The sequence below is a fragment of the Ailuropoda melanoleuca genome, chromosome 15, assembly GCF_002007445.2.
Source record: "Ailuropoda melanoleuca isolate Jingjing chromosome 15, ASM200744v2, whole genome shotgun sequence".
Lineage (NCBI taxonomy): Eukaryota > Metazoa > Chordata > Mammalia > Carnivora > Ursidae > Ailuropoda > Ailuropoda melanoleuca.
The window spans coordinates 18,366,062-18,384,022 of record NC_048232.1 but is presented as its reverse complement, the minus strand read 5'-3'; the positions used below and the strand labels follow the sequence as shown (position 1 = coordinate 18,384,022).

The window sequence follows — 17,961 nt, the reverse complement described above, 5'->3', positions numbered from 1 at the left end:
TTAGCTGCAGCTCAGAATCATAATCCAATGCCAATAAGAATAGTTATCTGCAACATGCAGGAACTTTGTTTTGTAGATGAGTTTCAGATGGAAAACTGGGTTCAAGTATCTGATATCTGATATACAGAATCTTGTCTTTTATACATATGGCAGAGAAGGTGTTATCTCAGTGCTAAAATATCATTAATTTTATTTCCCACCCAGACTTTATTTAATATACATTCGCTTACACCTATGTATTAATCAAATTGAATCATAACATGTGACAACTTGCTTTTCTACAGTTAATAGTATAGCCTGGGCACTTTTCCATGTCCATAAATATCTCTTGAGAGTTAATTTTTAATGACAGCATATACTCCATTATACGGCTTTATAAAAAATTTACTCAACCTATGTATGAGAATACCCATGTCATTTTAAACCTTATAAAAATATTTATCATCATCCCTTTTGCAGTTTGATGGATTAAAACTGATATATCTTACTTTAACGAACATTTCTTCTATTACGGGTCAGGATAAACTTTTAAAACATGTTTACTGACTTTTTATTTCTACATTTTTAAATACTGTATTCATGTATTTTCCCTATTTTATTTGATTGGGTTTTTTTTTTTTTTTACAGGATTTCTATGAACTAAGAGCACAAAATTCTGTTAAATATATCCCCTGTCTATAATTTGCCATTCTGTTCTACATATGATTTTTTTGGTCATACAACAGTTTATATTTTTACATTGTGGTGTTTGTTTTTCGAACTTTCCTTGCAAGATTTCTTTCTCTGCTCTTTTGCTCAGAAAGGCCTCTACTAATTAGGCATTAACTTTGCACTACATTTGCCACACTATCTTCTAGTTAGTCCAGTATCGCCTTCTTTAGTTTACTTCTCTAATCTACTCTACATTTATTTTGGTATATGGTGTGAAGAAACAAATCTAAATATACAAATTTTATTAAAATAGTTGGCTGAGAGTCCCAGGATCATTTGTTGGATAGATCTTTTTAAAAATTTTTTATTTTAAGATTTGGTAAATAGCTAAGACTCATAACAACCCTCATTAGAGATACAAAGTTAACGTTCATTATGATTTTGGAAGGTTGAAAAGTAATGATTTTACTACCAAAACAACAAAGTCAGCAAAACCCCAAAGGATATCTTAGGGTTAAATGTTTAGACTTAAATGGGTAAACTTTTTGAATGGGGTGGAAACTGAAGGTGGTATACCAAACGGATTAAAGTTGAGGGATTCCTCTTTTTAAAACCCTGGGATTGGCACATATTACCACGTGAAGCCAGGCATCTACGGTCATAGAGCATCTGTCAACATAGTTTCAGAAGTAATCTGCTCGAGGATTTGAAGAGGAGAGTAGCTGTTGGGGTTTCCTTGGTGCTTTCCCTTCTGTGAGATCTAACCCACACTGCCTTCTGAAGGAAGTGCCAGGATGGAGGATTATTCTTCTCCCAAGTGCACCCCTCAGTCAAGGTTACAAGCACCTAGCCTGAGGACACAACATTTGCTACCCAATACAAGTTACACAGTTAGAGATGAAGTCTTCAGCTTACCAGGCGCTATGAACATTTAAGATCAAACTTGTTATCCCAGCATTATGAAGACAATATTTCTTCATTGACTGATCTTAAATATGTCTTTGGCAACTAATCCGAGTCTGGCTGAAGACACATTTTAAAAATTTGGTTCCTTATTTATGAAAGATTTCCAACTCCTTTAGAAACACCATAACTTTTAAAGAAGATAAATGATAATCTGAGGCTGAGGAATGGTAATTGAAGGAAGACTGTTAAGACAATTAAATAGTTTTGTTTTGTTTCTTCCAATTATATATACATGAATAACACCTATGTATTAATCAAATTGAATCATAACATGTGATTCATGTTTTTATTTTAGGAAAGGAAGATTATATTATTGGTAATTATTTCTAAGAATGAAATTAGTAATTTAATAGCTTTTAGAATGTACGGTTGTAAAGTGAGAATTCCATTAAAAAAATAATGTTATTTTCCACCTAACTCAATGTGCAACTTTGGGGTCTTGTTTCTGGGCATCATATTAGCACATCCTGAAGAAACTGGGAACACAGCACTTTGTATCACATTAGAAAAGAAAACTTCCCTTGCCATACTCAACTCCTTTCTGAATCCATGTATGAAGCGCAATGGAGTCTCTAGACTTGAATTAATAATTAATAACTTGGTTAATAAGTTTCAAACATGCTACTGGGGCACTTTCAGAAAAATAAAACAAACACTGTCTCACTTAATATGGGAATAATGGGGAAAAGAAAAGGAAGGAAGTCAAGGTTACAGACAGTGTTGGAGCAAGTTAATAGCTGACGTGTTTAAAGAGGGTCAGTTATGTAATTCTCGTCCCAGCCTGGCAATATTCCTCACAAATTATGTGCCTTTGACTACAGCAAAAACTTAAGGCTACATTATTTAGTGGAAAGACCACGAGTTTTAGAATTGTACACATAAAACTGGATTCTGGTCTTGACTATGAGCCATGGCAAGTTATTATTGGAGATTCGGTTTCTGTAAAATCAACCTTCCTTGTAGTTTTGGTGAGAATTAAGCAGGATAATATAGATGAAGCACTCTTTCGGTGTCTGACATAGTAGGTGAGCTATTTTATGCTTTTTTACCCTCCATGGCCCTTAGCACTGGTCAAAAGTGTTTATTGAAAAAATAAAAAGGCATTGTAACCTAATCTATAACTGAAAGTCTATGATATCCTCCGAGTCCTGACCTAGCTTCTTGAGCCATAAAAGCAAGGGATCTTAAACAAAGTGGATTTCTTTTCTCTTTTTGATGAATGAATTTTTTCAGAATCTAAAAATTTCTCGCCAAGCATTCAACTTTACTACCTTGGGACAACAGAAGTGAGCGTTGAATCTTCTGGGAAAGAAAAGAAAAGGAAAAAAAAAAAAGAGATTGCTCCTCATGGCTGTGAGCAATTGAAGTGAACAGTCACAAAGAAAACTATTGGATGTTTCAGGATTCCGATTTTTTACACCCTTTCTTAAAATCTCTTGACTTCATACCAAGTGTTATACTTAAATGGCACCTTCAAATGCATGTAAGTGGACAGAGCAGTGACTTTTACTTGGAGGTTGGCTCAGAAAAAGGAACATAAAGACTTATGGGTTTAGGTGTGCTGGGCCTCGGCAAAATGCTATCCTTTCTCCAATAAATTTTTATTCCATGGTGCTCAGATTAATGGCTCCTGGTCTTTCAGAGTTGTCTGCCTTCCCGAGGAACATCAATGATGCATGAATCAAGTCACCTCTGTTCCGCCAAGATAACAAAGTTAGACTCTGGCAAGGAACTAGAAATCCCTTGGATGAGCCAATTGTCTCATCAGAAAAAAAAAAAAAAAGTCTTTGTCCTAATTTAACTTCTGATGTATAAACAGTTTCAGAATTTTACTTAGAATGCTGAAATTTGCAGAGAAACAGATGAAGATTTTATTTCTAGTCTCTCAGAGAACCATAGCATGAACTTTACCCCCGTTTTGAACCATAAATATTTAGGGAAGGACTATGAGGGATACAAAAGACCATTACATTTGTTACCATCTGTTCACAAAGAGTAACCGATAAACTCATCCAGACAACTACATTTCTCTCTCTCTTCTGTCAGTCTCTCTCATTGCTTAAGAGATAAAATGTTTCTAATCACAGTAGTTTTGGGTCCTTGCAAATGATCTTCAGAAAGAATGGCTGGATTAGGAAGGTTAGTATTTCTAACTTGGAAAACCTGCATCAATCACAGGTTTTCAAGTTTTGCCCAGAGTTCAGGGTTTGGTGTCAGAGAGGTCTTCGATGACTGATGTCCTGGGTGAGAAGGAGATGGGAGGGCATGGTTGTGAACCCCCAGCCAGCTCTAATTTTATCTGTTTTGTATTTAGAGTTTCATTTTTCAAAGCTGTTTCTCCTGCTTGAGAAGAAAAAGGCTGAAAATCATTTTATTAAGTCATTTGTACACCTCACCCCATTAATTAATCTAAGCTTGATATCACTATATTTTACAATGTAATTAAATCTTTCAAACAAGTACTATGAGCTCATTTTAAAATACAATAATATAACATTGACAGGAACTACAAGAAGAGAAGCAAATTTTTCTTTTTCTCTCTGTATGTCCTAGAAGATGTAATTTAAGGCATTATGTCAGATAATAGTGCCTGACCAGCAGACCACTGTTTCTTAAAAGATATTTGTTTAATGATTTTTTGATAATGCACATTTATTCTTCAAAAGATATTATATCTGTGAAATAACTTTTCCAGGATATGGGTTAAAAAGAGTCACTGTTCCCTTTCATCAATTTACTTTGATTAAAGAACCTTATATTTCTCCATTTGTATCTTCAGCTCATAGTACATTCAGTGTCATTTTCTAAAGTCCTAAGAGTGATAATTCTGAGTAAAAGTAAATTGATTTTGGTGGAAACACTTCTAAGACTTCTAGAGTTTGCTGCAATGATTTTCTTACTATTTTAAAACTACAGGTGAGACAATCTTGAAATCTATCATCTATCTATATCTATCTATCTATCATCTGTCATCTATCTATTGCTGAGTTCAAGTTGCCTCTTGAAGTATAAGTTATAATATCAATGCTTAAAAAAATACTACGTATATTTTTAGCAGTGGCTTTTAGTATATAAAGCTTTGCTTTCTTTTTAAGTTTTTATTATTCTCTCCTCATTATAAATCTGTGAGCTCACCTGGAAGGGTCTGTTTCTAAGATTGCACGGGCTCCTTCTGCAGATTACCAACAATGTATCAGTAAATTCATTCCACTTTAGGGAATGATTCTGGTCATAAAACAGTGTTCTGCTTCCTTATTTCCTTGCTTTATTCCACATCAGATTTGCCAGGCATATAAAATATCAAATTACTAAATGCTAATTCTATTAGAGTTTTATGCAGCTCATGTGTACAAATGTTCTATGTCTTATTAAAGGCAGCAAAAAAAAAGAAGAGAAGGATTTTAAGAATTTGAGTGTGAAGCAATTTTCTGCTTCATAAAATACAGTTAGTGTCACCTTATGTGAACAGAAACATTCTTGGTTATGTGGTTTTTCTCTTCAGATTTGCTTTTAATGAATCTGCCTTAGTATTTCAGAGCACACCCCTTTAAGCCAGATTAAAAAATAGATTTATAGCAAAAGCTACACGAACGTATGCAGAATGAAATCTAGACCTGAATCTTCTTCATGTTATTTCTTCACTCACAAGATCCATCAATTTGATGTCTTCAAAATCTTTTTTAGTATTTATTTTTACACACTATAATGTTAGTTTAACCTGGTCCTTCATTTACTGCCCACTGTTTCCTTAGGGGACGATCATTAGAATTATCTGATTTATCCCAGTGTCCCTGTTACTTCAGTCACATAACCAGATAGTCAGTACTTGCTTTCAAGATAATTTATTGAGAATACATATTTTACTTTTTTCCCCCCATTAAATGTACTTGTTATATGTCCTCCATTGATATGGCAAACTTTTCCTATAAAAGGCCAGATAGTAAATACTTCAGCCTTGAGGGCCATATGGTCTCTGTCACAGGAATTCCTTTATGGAGACTAGGTGAACTAACATAGTGATTCCAGCTCTGCCTCAGGTCCGGAATACACAAATGATGTAATAAGGATTCCCAGAGTGGTCATTAGGGAGGATGACAGTATAAGTTAGGAGGAAACCACTACACTTCTGAGAGGCGGAGGAGACAGAAAGATATGGGACATGGGGACAGCAGGCTTACGCCCGCTTGTCCAGAGAAAACTGGACAGGTGGACTTGGGGGGCAGATCTGATGCCCACAGTTTGCAGGCATCTCTATTTACAAATACTGTTTTCGACTACAGTCAGCCTTTCCGGTCCAGTTTTCTTGTCTATTTCTCTCCTTTCATATGCATGTTCTTGCTCACTTGGTTATTTTAGACAACCTAAGTTTAAGCTTGCATACTAAAATTTAAAGTCTCTGAAGTATTTTACACCCATGCCTTTGAAATACAGCATCAAGGATTACTGTCTCTTTTCATAGACTGAGTGCATGAGTCTGCGACGGGGCAGAGGTCTATATATACTCTGTCTTTGATAGATGAGTAGAAAACTTGACACAGAAAAAAGTGATACACGACTAATTCTCCCCCGAGAAATAAACTCTTTATATACCATTTTTGATGTATACATTTTTAATGGATTACTCAAAAATCTTTTTTTTCCCATTAGAACTCTATGTGCTATTTTTATTACTTTCTCCCAATTCCTGGCTTTCATTTATTTATTTTTCCTGACAATTCTGTCTTGCCAATTGTGCACTTCGCACAAGTATAACCCCAATCATTATTAAAGGAAACCTTGTATGCATCTTTTACAACAAACTACTCAAATAAGTTTTGAAAGAGATTAGTGTAAATTAGCTTACAAGACCCTTTGGTAGGCAAGGGAAGGGCCATTTCCCCTTTCCTGATGGATATCGACTTTGGATTACTTCGCAAAGCTACCTGTGCTTACACGAGGCATGGAAGCCTAAAGAAGACATTTCAACCTCAGCATTTCTTTCTTTCTTTTTTTTTTTCTTCATCTCTCCAACCCTCTGTGCTTAAAAATCCTTATATATTTTTTTAAAGATTTTATTCATTTATTCGACAGAGATAGAGACAGCCAGCGAGAGAGGGAACACAAGCAGNAAGGAACTACTCAAATAAGTTTTGAAAGAGATTAGTGTAAATTAGCTTACAAGACCCTTTGGTAGCCAAGGGAAGGGCCATTTCCCCTTTCCTGATGGATATAGACTTTGGATTACTTCGCAAAGCTACCTGTGCTTACATGAGGCATGGAAGCCTAAAGAAGAAATTTCAACCTCAGCATTTCTTTCTTTCTTTCTTTCTTTTTTTTTTTTTTTTCTTCATCTCTCCAACCCTCTGTGCTTAAAAATCCTTATATTTTAAATCCTGGCTCCACCAAGTTCTAGTTTCATGACCTGGGCTAAGCTCCTCAACCTTCTTCGTTTCTCATTTCCTTAATCTATGAAACAGGGAACTGAACACTGAATCTCGGGTTGGTCTTTTACAGACCAAAGATTGGATGAGATAAAAAAATGAAAAAACTTTAGTGGAAATGAAGGCTTTCGTGTGATGCCTAACACATAGTAAATACAGAATAACAGGTAGCTATCAGAATTATGTTAAGCACCTCCACATTAAAAGCATTCTCATCCTTAAAACAAACCCCTGTCCTTGTTTTCAAAGCTCATGTGATTCAGAAGCAGCAGTGGCAGAAAATCTGGGCAAAGATAAAATAAACGTGTGTGCTAGTGAAGGGCAGGGGAGGGAGAGATGAATTCTGCTCAGGGCACAGGTCAGTACAAAGGTCTTATCTGGTGGTCGGAGATGTTATTTTACGAATATAAAGCCTGTGTATTTTTAGGACAGCCTAGCATTAGAAATTGTTGCAGCCAAGGTCATGATTCATGGAGAGAACCGATCCCCCTTGACTGTGAATTGTCACTGAAGGAAACATTCTAGAGATGAGAGGGAAAAAAAAAAGTGGCCCTCTAGGAAGGGGAAAAAAAATGAGTCTCACTAATCCAGAATTGGCAAATCCCTTTCATAACAGCCCTTTAGAAAAGGAAAATTTGAATGCGAATCTTATTCAACCAATAAATCTTATTTTATCCAGAAACAACCTTCTTTGCTTTCCCTAATAATGGATAACAGCTTAGGCAGATTGCCCTAGAATTATATAAAAAGATGCATCTTTAGAATAACACTACCTAGATGTTCTTAGAACCAAAGAAACAGGGATGCCTGGGTGGCTCAGTCAGTTAAGCATCTGTCTTCAGTTGCAGTCCTGAACCCAGGATCCTGGGATGGAGTCCATCATTGAGTCCCGCATCGGGCTCCCTGTGGGCTCCCCTTGCCCCCCTCTCTCTGTCTCTCATGAATGAATAAATAAAATCTTTTTAAAAAAAAGGAACCAAAGAAATAACAGGATTATTACACACATTGCTGAATTACTGGTTTTCCTGCCCTTTTCTACCAATGACAGAATTCCTATCATAAAATTTCCCTCAAAACTCTAGGCAAGCTAAGATTGGATCTCTGACTCAGGACTTGATAGTAAATAAACTCTTTAGCATTCAGGAAATTTCATAAAAAAATTTAAGTAAGGTAGTATGTTCAAATCAAGAAATATGACATAGTCATATTTCAACTTTTCTTGGGGGTAGATTTTAGCAGAAAGCAAAAAATCAGAAACTATCCCAATGACTTTTTAATCATTTTCTTACCTAAGTCTCTAAAGAGCTGGCTGGAGTATAAACACTGTATTTTGAATGTCTTTCTATATTTTCACACTAGATTCCCAGCAAAACAAATAATTAAACCATAAACTACTTATTAAAATTTTTCTTCTTTACCATAATGTTAGTCTTTTCAATATGAATATTAATCTGAGGCTCCCTGATACTCAAAAATCGTGTCAATTTTTTTTTAACAGGAGGTAACTGTGAACTTTGTTTTTTGCTTTTAAATGTTTATTTCCTTGTCCTTTACGGATCATATTTTTTTCATAATAATTTAGCACCTAGTGTTTTTAAACTGAACAAAATCAATCTCATTCTTGGACAATTAACTTTTAATTATTTCCAGGGGAACTCATTACTATATTAGTGCAAGGAAGCTAAGGGAATGGAACATGTAATTTAGCACTAAAATGCTCCAATTTCAGATACTCCATCTATGTTTTTGGGTTATGTTTGTTGACGTTTTAGTTTTCCAAATTATAACCATATAAAATGCAGTCACCACAGCTGGTTAGCACATAAAACTTTAAAATCACTTGGTTAATCTTGAAAATGCAGCTATAAACAGATGTGATACTAAATAATTCTACAGATTTTATTTCTAGCTTGCCAAATGGTGCTCAGATGGAACGCAAACACAGCATTCACTGACTGGAAAATCAAAGACAACTTAAAAGAATGCCTGGATATTTCAGGTGGGGCTTGGTTATCGGGAGACTTGGCTCAAGCACCTGTTGCTTTTGAGTTTGGAAAAAAAAGGAAGCTGGTGCCTATTGTGTATTCACAACCATCTTCAAAGACTGGCAGATGGCCAGTGGCAAAAAGGAGACAGAGGCCAAAATGCAAAATAGATGATTGATAGATAGACGAAAAGATAGACAAAAACATAGTTCAATACTTTTTTAAAAACAATAAATAGAATTACATGCATTTTATATCTAAAAGGCTAATAAATCCAATTCCATCTCTCCAGAGGAAAGAAATGCAGCCTATATATTCAGAATTGAGAAGGGGCATGTGGGTGGCTCAGTCAGTTAAGCATCTGACTCTTGGTTCTGGCTCAGGTCATGATCTTTTGGGTCCTGTTCCCATGGGTCGTGATCTCATGGGTCATGAGATCAAGCCCTCCATTGGGCTCCATGCTCAGTGGGGAGTCTGCTTGAAGATTCCCTCCCTCTGCCCCTTCCCCTGTGCACACATACATGGCTCTCTCTCTCCCCCTCTCTCCCTCTCTCAAAATAAATAATCTTAAAAAAAAAAAGAATTGATAATTTTCTTTTTTTTTTAAAGATTTTATTTATTTATTCGACAGAGATAGAGACAGCCAGCAAGAGAGGGAACACCAGCAGGGGGAGTGGGAGAGGAAGAAGCAGGCTCATAGCGGAGGAGCCTGATGTGAGGCTCAATCCCATAATGCTGGGATCACGCCCTGAGCCGAAGGCGGATGCTTAACCGCTGTGCCACCCAGGAGCCCCAAGAATTGATAATTTTCTGCTCCCAAAAGTTTAACTTCAGAATTTTCTGAGAGTATCCAAAATTTCTTAGTAAAGTTTAACACATATATTTCCTTTCTTCGTCTTAAAAATATATATGTTTGTCAATTGAATCAGTATAGGTAATATGTACATGTGATAAAAATTCAAACTCTTCAAAAGGAAATATGATGAAATGGTAATAATCTCTCTTTATGCCAATTTCCAATTCATGGCAGTTTCCCCAAAGGTCAACCCTGTTACTAGTATCTTATGGATCTTTTCAAAATTATTCTCTATATTAGAGTATACTTCAAAATGCTTTCATGTAATGGATAAAATAACATCATAGCTTATTACACTGTTATAATTAATTCACACAAAAAGAATTAGTACACTTTTGTTAAAGTTAGGCTTGGAATGCTCAAAAGGAAAAAAACCAGACTTTAATTTTGTATTCTTACAAGACAATTTTGTTTATGCTGTATTTCAGAACAAGCTAATTAACTGAAATGCTAAGATTCTTTATTTAAATTTGAAAGGATTATAAATTGCACTAAAATAAATTCAAATTCAATTTACCTCTTATGAACATTGCACATCTGAAACAATTATTTTGGCTGCGTGGAATTTCTAGAAGCACCTCAATTCCTTTAGAACAGTGAATTTCTACTTTCGTAATAGTGATATAATTAAAATTCAGAAATCAAAGATGTTCCAATGATTTTAACTAGCTAACAATGTTCTCAAATCTCCTGATTTATTTATTACATACACTGTACTTATTCAAAAACTTCTTGCTTTCTTTTATCAACACCTATTTCATTAACTCCTAATAGGTTTCAACAACAAATATTTTTATCTTCAAATATTTTTTTTCTTATTTCTCTATTCCAAAGTAAGGCTAAGTGTTTCCACACAACTTTGGTGTACTGCTGCAGGCTTACAGGACTCTCAGCCCATTGATACGAGATCAGCATTTCCACTGTGCTCGTCTTGGATTACCTTAGGATCCCCAGAAGAGGTTTATTGAAAAGTTCAATCCCTGGACTCCACTCTGGACCTACTGAATATGAATCCCTTGCTAAGATTCAGAGAATCTGCATTTCAACAGGCTCCTGTGGCAATTTTTAACTGTACTAATTGTACAGTTTTTTAAATTGAGATATAATTGAGAAGTAATTGAGAACTATTGAACCTAGGGCCACTCAGAATTAAAAAATACGAGAATCACATATATCTAGATGAGATATGTATTGCACATTTGAGGATGTAAAGTCAAAGAGTTTATGGATTTGTCCAAGATCAGTCAGCCAATTGTTGGCTGGGCCATTAGGTATTCAGACATCTAGTCTAATCCACTTAGGACAATAAAACATGACTGCCTCTACTATACATTTGGGGAATTTTGATTCCTTTTGAGTAACACAGGAATGTGTCCTCACTTCTGAGCTCCACCTGAACCTGGGATGGCTGGTTCTGCCTGGCACAGAAAGCCCGATACACTTCATAGGAACTCACTGAAGAGAAAGAATCTCATTTGGTCTAGACTTGGGCTACTGGGCTCAGCACTTTCAGACCAGTTTTCAGACCTTTTCAGACCTTATCCATTGCTGCTGAGTATATAATTAAAGATTACTGTTTCTCTGATGCCTTCAATCAGAAATGATAGCATTCTCTTCTTCCTGTCTATCATGAGTAGGCAGCACGAATAGCATTCCAATTAATTTTTCATCGATTAAATAATTTTTAATTATTTCAGTAAGGATCTGATATTTCAGTAAGGACATAACTTTCTATCAAAGACAAACATAGATTGTTAGTTTAAATAGCTTCATATTTTGCATTTAAGCCTGACATTCAGTTAATTGAAAATGGTAACATTTTCAGCTATCAAAATATTACTAATCAGTAATTCTAACAGGCAGATAGAGGTGATTTCAACTTGAAAGAAAGTCAGCATACTGAAACATAAATCAACAAAAGTTTATTTAAAACTTAAAGCTTGGTGAGTTCTAAATGTCCATCTGAAATTTGGTTCATTTCCAAGTAGAACTTTATTTTACCCCAATCCATGGAAATAAGCATACAGTTATAATTAATTGTGGATCAGGGCTGCTGGACTTCCCCAATAGCTACTATTTATTAGGTCTGGAATTCACCCCTTCCCTTATGTGAAAGAATCATGTAAATGTGTAGTATCTGAGTAGCCTTGAATATGAACGTAGGCCATACTCTCAAAACGGTTACAGGCTATGGCTTTGCCCAGGATATAAAAGGTACATTTAAACAAGTATAATTATACCCTGCTGATTAATCTTAATTTTACAAATCTCAGAGTGGGCCACATATTCCAAGAATACATGGAGTGTCATTCAACAATTGTGGGTTTTCTGATCCTATCTTTTCAGGCTTAAAATCTTGGACGAACTTAAGACTTACAACTAAATCAGACTAACAGTGCTTTATATGGCCCTGTGAGGATTACAGTGGAGTTGCACCTTACTTGAGGGCTAGATATAGAAGTGAGTAAGTAGGTAGAAATCATACCGAGTCAAAATATGTTTGGAATTCCCTTAGTACAGCCCTTTCAGAAGCCTGCCACTCTTTCACGAAAACTACTTTTCCCTCCAATGTCACTGTGACATTGGATTTTGGCTGATCCTAGATGAAGTTGTTGGCTTTATTTTAGGATCATGTGGTATGAAAAATGTCTGATGTTTCCTTAAGCCCTAAAGTCACATTCAATCCTGCAAATGTGCTTATATGTTTAGGGGTACATCGAAATAAACCCGAAGGAGATAGGTATTGTCGAGTCTCCTTGGTGCTCTTATTCAGAAGCATAAGATTACTCATTGGGGAAATGTTGGATTGGCTGCATTATTTAAATTTGTTCTCTTCATTTCTCTTTCCTCCCAAACTTAGGTAGTTTAATTTCTATAAGCTAAATGAGCATATGATAATGAGTACATTCTATCTTAAAAAAATTAGCTGTGCCTATATAAAAAGAGTTTTTCATCCTTTATACAGGTTGATAATACATTTTGTATCATTAATGAATTATTAGCCACTATTTCTGACTTTATACACTTCAAAATTTTTGCATGTGTAATAACATGACACTTTTTTTTCCCCTATTTTTCTTTTTGTTACTGCAAAGAAATCCAGTTCATTCAGTGGAAAGTAACAGCCTTGGACATGGTATGTTCAAGGAAATGCAATAGAAATAACAGTTTGAAACAAATATAGAACAGTTATTCAAAAGCATTTTTCCCTCATCTCGTATCTTTTTAAGTAAATGGGTGATACTAGTATCCAGTAGCTACATGTCTCTACCGTTAGTAGGGGTTTCCCTATTCTACTTATTCTTTTAATGGGTGGAATCATAGAAAGTATTTACTCCCAAATCTTTACATGTAGTCCTATGACTATGCCCAGAGCTAAGTAAATAAGATGTGGAAATTTCTTTAAAAGTGAGACACCAGGAGACTGACTCCCCTGTATTCAACCTGCTTAATTATAAATGTTGACATTTTATGCTAAACATCAACTTAGTCCTTTCTATAGCCATATGGCTGATACCAACAAAGCCAATGCATGGGAACAGCCAAAGTGACCAATTAGAATTCTCAAGAAAGTGCAAATTTCTGGCCTGGATCATCTGCATGATCAGTCCAACTGTATGTGTTGGGCACCTACATTAGTCTAGGCATAGTGTTAGGTGCTATGGAAGACATTAAAATGAGTAAGACTACATCTCTGCTCTTGAATTTATGTTCTCTCGTTTCTCCTTTGTTGATTCCTCCTTTTGTCTTCAACTCCATGTGGCAAAACTTCAACTTATACACAAGAGTACATAATAAAAAGTAAGACTCATACTCATGCCTGTCTCCAGAGACAAATATTGTTTCCCCCAGAGACAAATATTGTTATCAATCCCTTATGTATCTTTTCATAGGTAGTCTCTGTCTATACAGACATGCATACAAATATATTTTAAAATAATTTTATAAAATGAAAAATTAGCATCAGACTTCATTATGCCACGACAGAAGCTAGCTCCTACAATCTTGTCTATTTTCAATTTACACTCCCTTCATAGATGATCTCACTCAGCCCCATGAATTAAAATACTATCTATATGATAATGACTCTCCAATCTGAAAGTCCAGCCACACTTCTTCCCAAAATTTCTAGTTTATATATTCCCACCTACTCAACATTTTCACTTGAAGTCTGATAGACATCTCAAACTGAACTTGTCCCCAACTAAGTTCTTTATTTCCCTCCACCCCAGACTCTGTTTCTTGTGCCATCTTACTTATCTCAAAAAATGAATGCCAGCATCTGTCCAAATTACTCAAATAAAAATCTAGAAAGCAGCCTTGATTCTTATCTTTCCTTCTTCCTTCACTTTTAATCCATTAGTAAATAATTTGTCTTCTTCCAAAAATATCTCACATTCATTCATCTCTCCTGATCCCCATAATTATCATCCTTGACCAAGTAGCTGTCATTCCTCTTGTAGACTACTGCATACACTCTCCACTATTATTTTCCTTTTCAATCTTTCTACACACACACACACACACACACACACACACACACACACACACACAAAACTATTCTCCTGGGACCGCCAGAGTTTCATTTTTAATATTTTTTAAGTAAACTCTATACCATACAAGGGGCTCAAACTCATGGCCCAAAGATCAAGAATCACATGCTTTACCCACTGAGCCACCCGGGCACCCTCAGAGTTTAATTTTTAATATATAATGAAATCACAACACTCCTCTGCTTAAGTTTTTCCAGAATCTAAAGGCTTCCCATCACCCTGAGAATAAATAAAACACTTCCTGACTTACCAAGCCATCCATGTCTTGGTACTTTGCAACCTGCCTGACCTCATCTGATACCATTCTCTCTTCATGCTCAACCCTCAATGCTCCCAACTCACCGCACTTCTTCCTTTTGTCATCAGATCAAGCTTGGACCCACTACAGGGCCACTGCACTTGCCAGTTCCTTCGAAATACTCCTTGCCTTCACCTTGCTAGGTGTAGCTTGTTCTCAATCATTCAGCTCTAAGTGTCACTTCCTCCAAGAAGCCTTTCTTGGCCACCCACTCCTCAGCTATCACTGGCTTTTTCAAACTCAACAGGTCACTCATCATCAACTGATTTTTTGCTTGCTTATTTATTAATTTGTTTGTTTTCTAGCTTGGTAAGCTAAACTCTAGGTTCCGTGAGAGCCTTGGCTTTAATACCTGATTATTGTTTGAACTATCACAGTGTTCATACTAGTGCTTGCTATTTAGATTAGTACAGAAAGTATTCAATAAACTTTTAAATATATGAATGAGTGAATGAATACTTTAAGAGTCTATACATATACACACACCTATACACACACACGTGTATATATATATATATACCTATATATACACCTATACACACACACACACACACGTGTATATATATAGAGAGAGAGCCTGCGTGCAAATGTGTACAAAGGTGGGGGAGGGCAAGGAGGAGGGGCAGAGGGAGAGAGAGAATCCTAAGCAGGCTCCACGCTCAGTGTGGAACCTGATGCAGGCCTTGATCTCAGACTCTGAGATCAGGGCCTGAGCTGAAATCAAGAGATGGACGCTTAACTAACTGAGCCACCCAGGAGCTTTGAGCCAAAATATACTTTCAATTAAAAAACAGACTTTCAGATGATGAAGGCTAATGAAACTAAGTTCCCTTAAAAAAAGCTAGGTTGCTTAAGCATGTTACCAACAAATAAACTTCTATTATTCTTATCAGTTTTGCTATATTTTCCCTTATAATGTTTGTTTTATTTCTTTTGCCATAGCACTCATCACTGCCAACTCTATTTTCTGCATGTCTATTTGCTTAAATTCTTTCTCTTCATACTAAAAATGTAAGTTCCATGAGGGAAGTTTGTTTACCATTGAATTCATAATCTATGATAGTAACTTGAACGCAAAGACTCTGAGAAATTTTTGTTGAATGAGTGAAAATAGAAGGTATGATAAAAAGTGGTTGACTCAGGTCCTCTCAATTTTCAGTGAAGAAACAAAAGCATTCTTACCTACAAGCAATGGGCCACCTATTGTAAGTAACATTTTTGATCATGGATCTCATTAAATGTTCTATAACTCAAATTCCTTTAGAACTTGGATAAGCCATTAAAAACATTTTGCCTTAGTTTTTGCTTCCTGAAAAATAGGAATTAAAGGAAATAAACAAGCCAATTAAAATTATCTTATCTTTTTAAAGCAAGCCCAACTTGAGAGTTCAATAATCACCACCAACTGATTATCATTCAGGGGTAAATGAGCACAAAGGAGAAAGTAAAAAGGATGGAAGAAAAAAATCTGAGAGGCAATTTTTGTGCTGCTTAGGATAAGACTTCTCTTGTTTTATTGAACTTGTTAATAAAAGCTCTAAAGTCTGGGGAAATGCTTCCGGGCAGCCAAAGCAAAGTTTTGAAGCTCACAGGTCTAAGGAGAAATTAATAAAATGCAGTGGGGAAATTAAATTGAACAAAAGTGCAATGAGCCATAGTTAAACCAATTAATTAAGCAGGTTTTGATATGTATATAACTGAGTTGCTGAAGAATTAAAAATAAACCTAAGATTTTAAACCAGTGTTTGGTATTCAGCAAAACACGGAATGGTAACATGCCGAAAACTTGTAGTTTTTAAAGTAATGTTCTTTGGTGAATTCCTTCCCTATTCATATGCATCACCACTTTCCCTTTTTCAATTAATCTTTTTAAAACAACGATGCTTTCAATAATCCACAAAAGTCTTACGCTTTGCTTGATTCTCTTCTGCATTCTTTTTATGTCAATTTCAGAACCATGCAATTTTCTTGCAGCCTCAATTACAAAAATATTTATTTTTCAGTAGTATGCCTACTACTTTTCAGGAAGCAATAAAGATTAACTTGCTTAGTGCATCTGCAGCCTGGCAGGTGTGAGGCAGGACAGGTGAGGTGTCAAGACCACAGACTGGAAGTCACATAGATCTAGTTTCAGTTCAAAGTTATCACTTAAATTCTTTGGCACAATGTCTGGCAGAGATATCTCTCAATAAAACAGAAATATTAATATAATGCCATTTGCACAATGCAAAATTGCTTGTTTTAGAACTTAAAACATATATTTAAACATATATAGACATATCTTTATTTTCAGCAAAAATATTTTTAAAAAATAATGAAATGGTTGGTGGAAGACAGGTAGCGTCCCAACCCTTCATTTAAAACAATATTATTTCAGTTGAGAACTGCTCTAATGGTGATCTGGCTGGGGGGAGGGCTACCTCTCCTGGTTTTCTTTTGACTCTCCTAGCTTCAGCACTGAAAGTCTCTCATCCACAGAAACCCTTAGTTCCCAGACAAATCTAATCATGATTCCTTCATTTGGAACCTAATGATGATTCATTCATTCATTCATTCATTCATTCATTTTTCTGCAGTCCAAGGTACATTCTTAGGTTCTGGAGATATAAAGACCAATCACCCTTAATAAAGCCACAGTCTAGCAAAGGAGACAGACAAATGAACAAGTGTCCATAAGACCTAAGGTGACTGCTGATGACGGAGTTTTGCCCAGGATGTCCGAGAAACACAGGGGTTGGGCACCTCACATAGACTTGTGGTTTAGGGGGACTTAAAGGAGGTGACCATAGAAATGGAACTTGAATTGGGGGCCTTCTTGAAGCCAGGGCCTTCTACTTAATTCTTTTGGGAGTTTCTCATGTGTGAGCTCAGTATTACTTAACTAAACATATTAAAGTGCCATCTCCTGAGACGCCTTTTGGCTGTCATCTAAACCGATTTTGAATAACTTCCAATATGCATGTAATCTTTATGGAATGTCAACAATATATGAATATAAATGTCCACAAATTCTTATTTGCAAAGCTGTTCTTTCCACTCCAGAGATACAGGAAAGTTAAAATCTACTTTTAAGAATGTTAATATCCTGCTTGCTTTTTCATTCTCTGACATTCATGGCACAAAGGAAATTATTGGAACAGGTTGCACTGAAAACAAAACAGAGGTTATAATAAATAATGTTGTTCTAGCCACAATACTGTACTGGTTGCCCCAAAGTTAGCAAGTTAAACAT

The 17,961-nt window shown here is 35.7% G+C and overlaps 1 protein-coding gene across 2 annotated transcripts in view; it reads right to left on the bottom strand.

The window, feature by feature from the left end:
* The window catches only part of PLXDC2 (plexin domain containing 2), a 450,758-nt gene that overhangs the window by 92,998 nt on the left and 339,799 nt on the right, over positions 1–17,961 (bottom strand). The window lies entirely within an intron of this gene.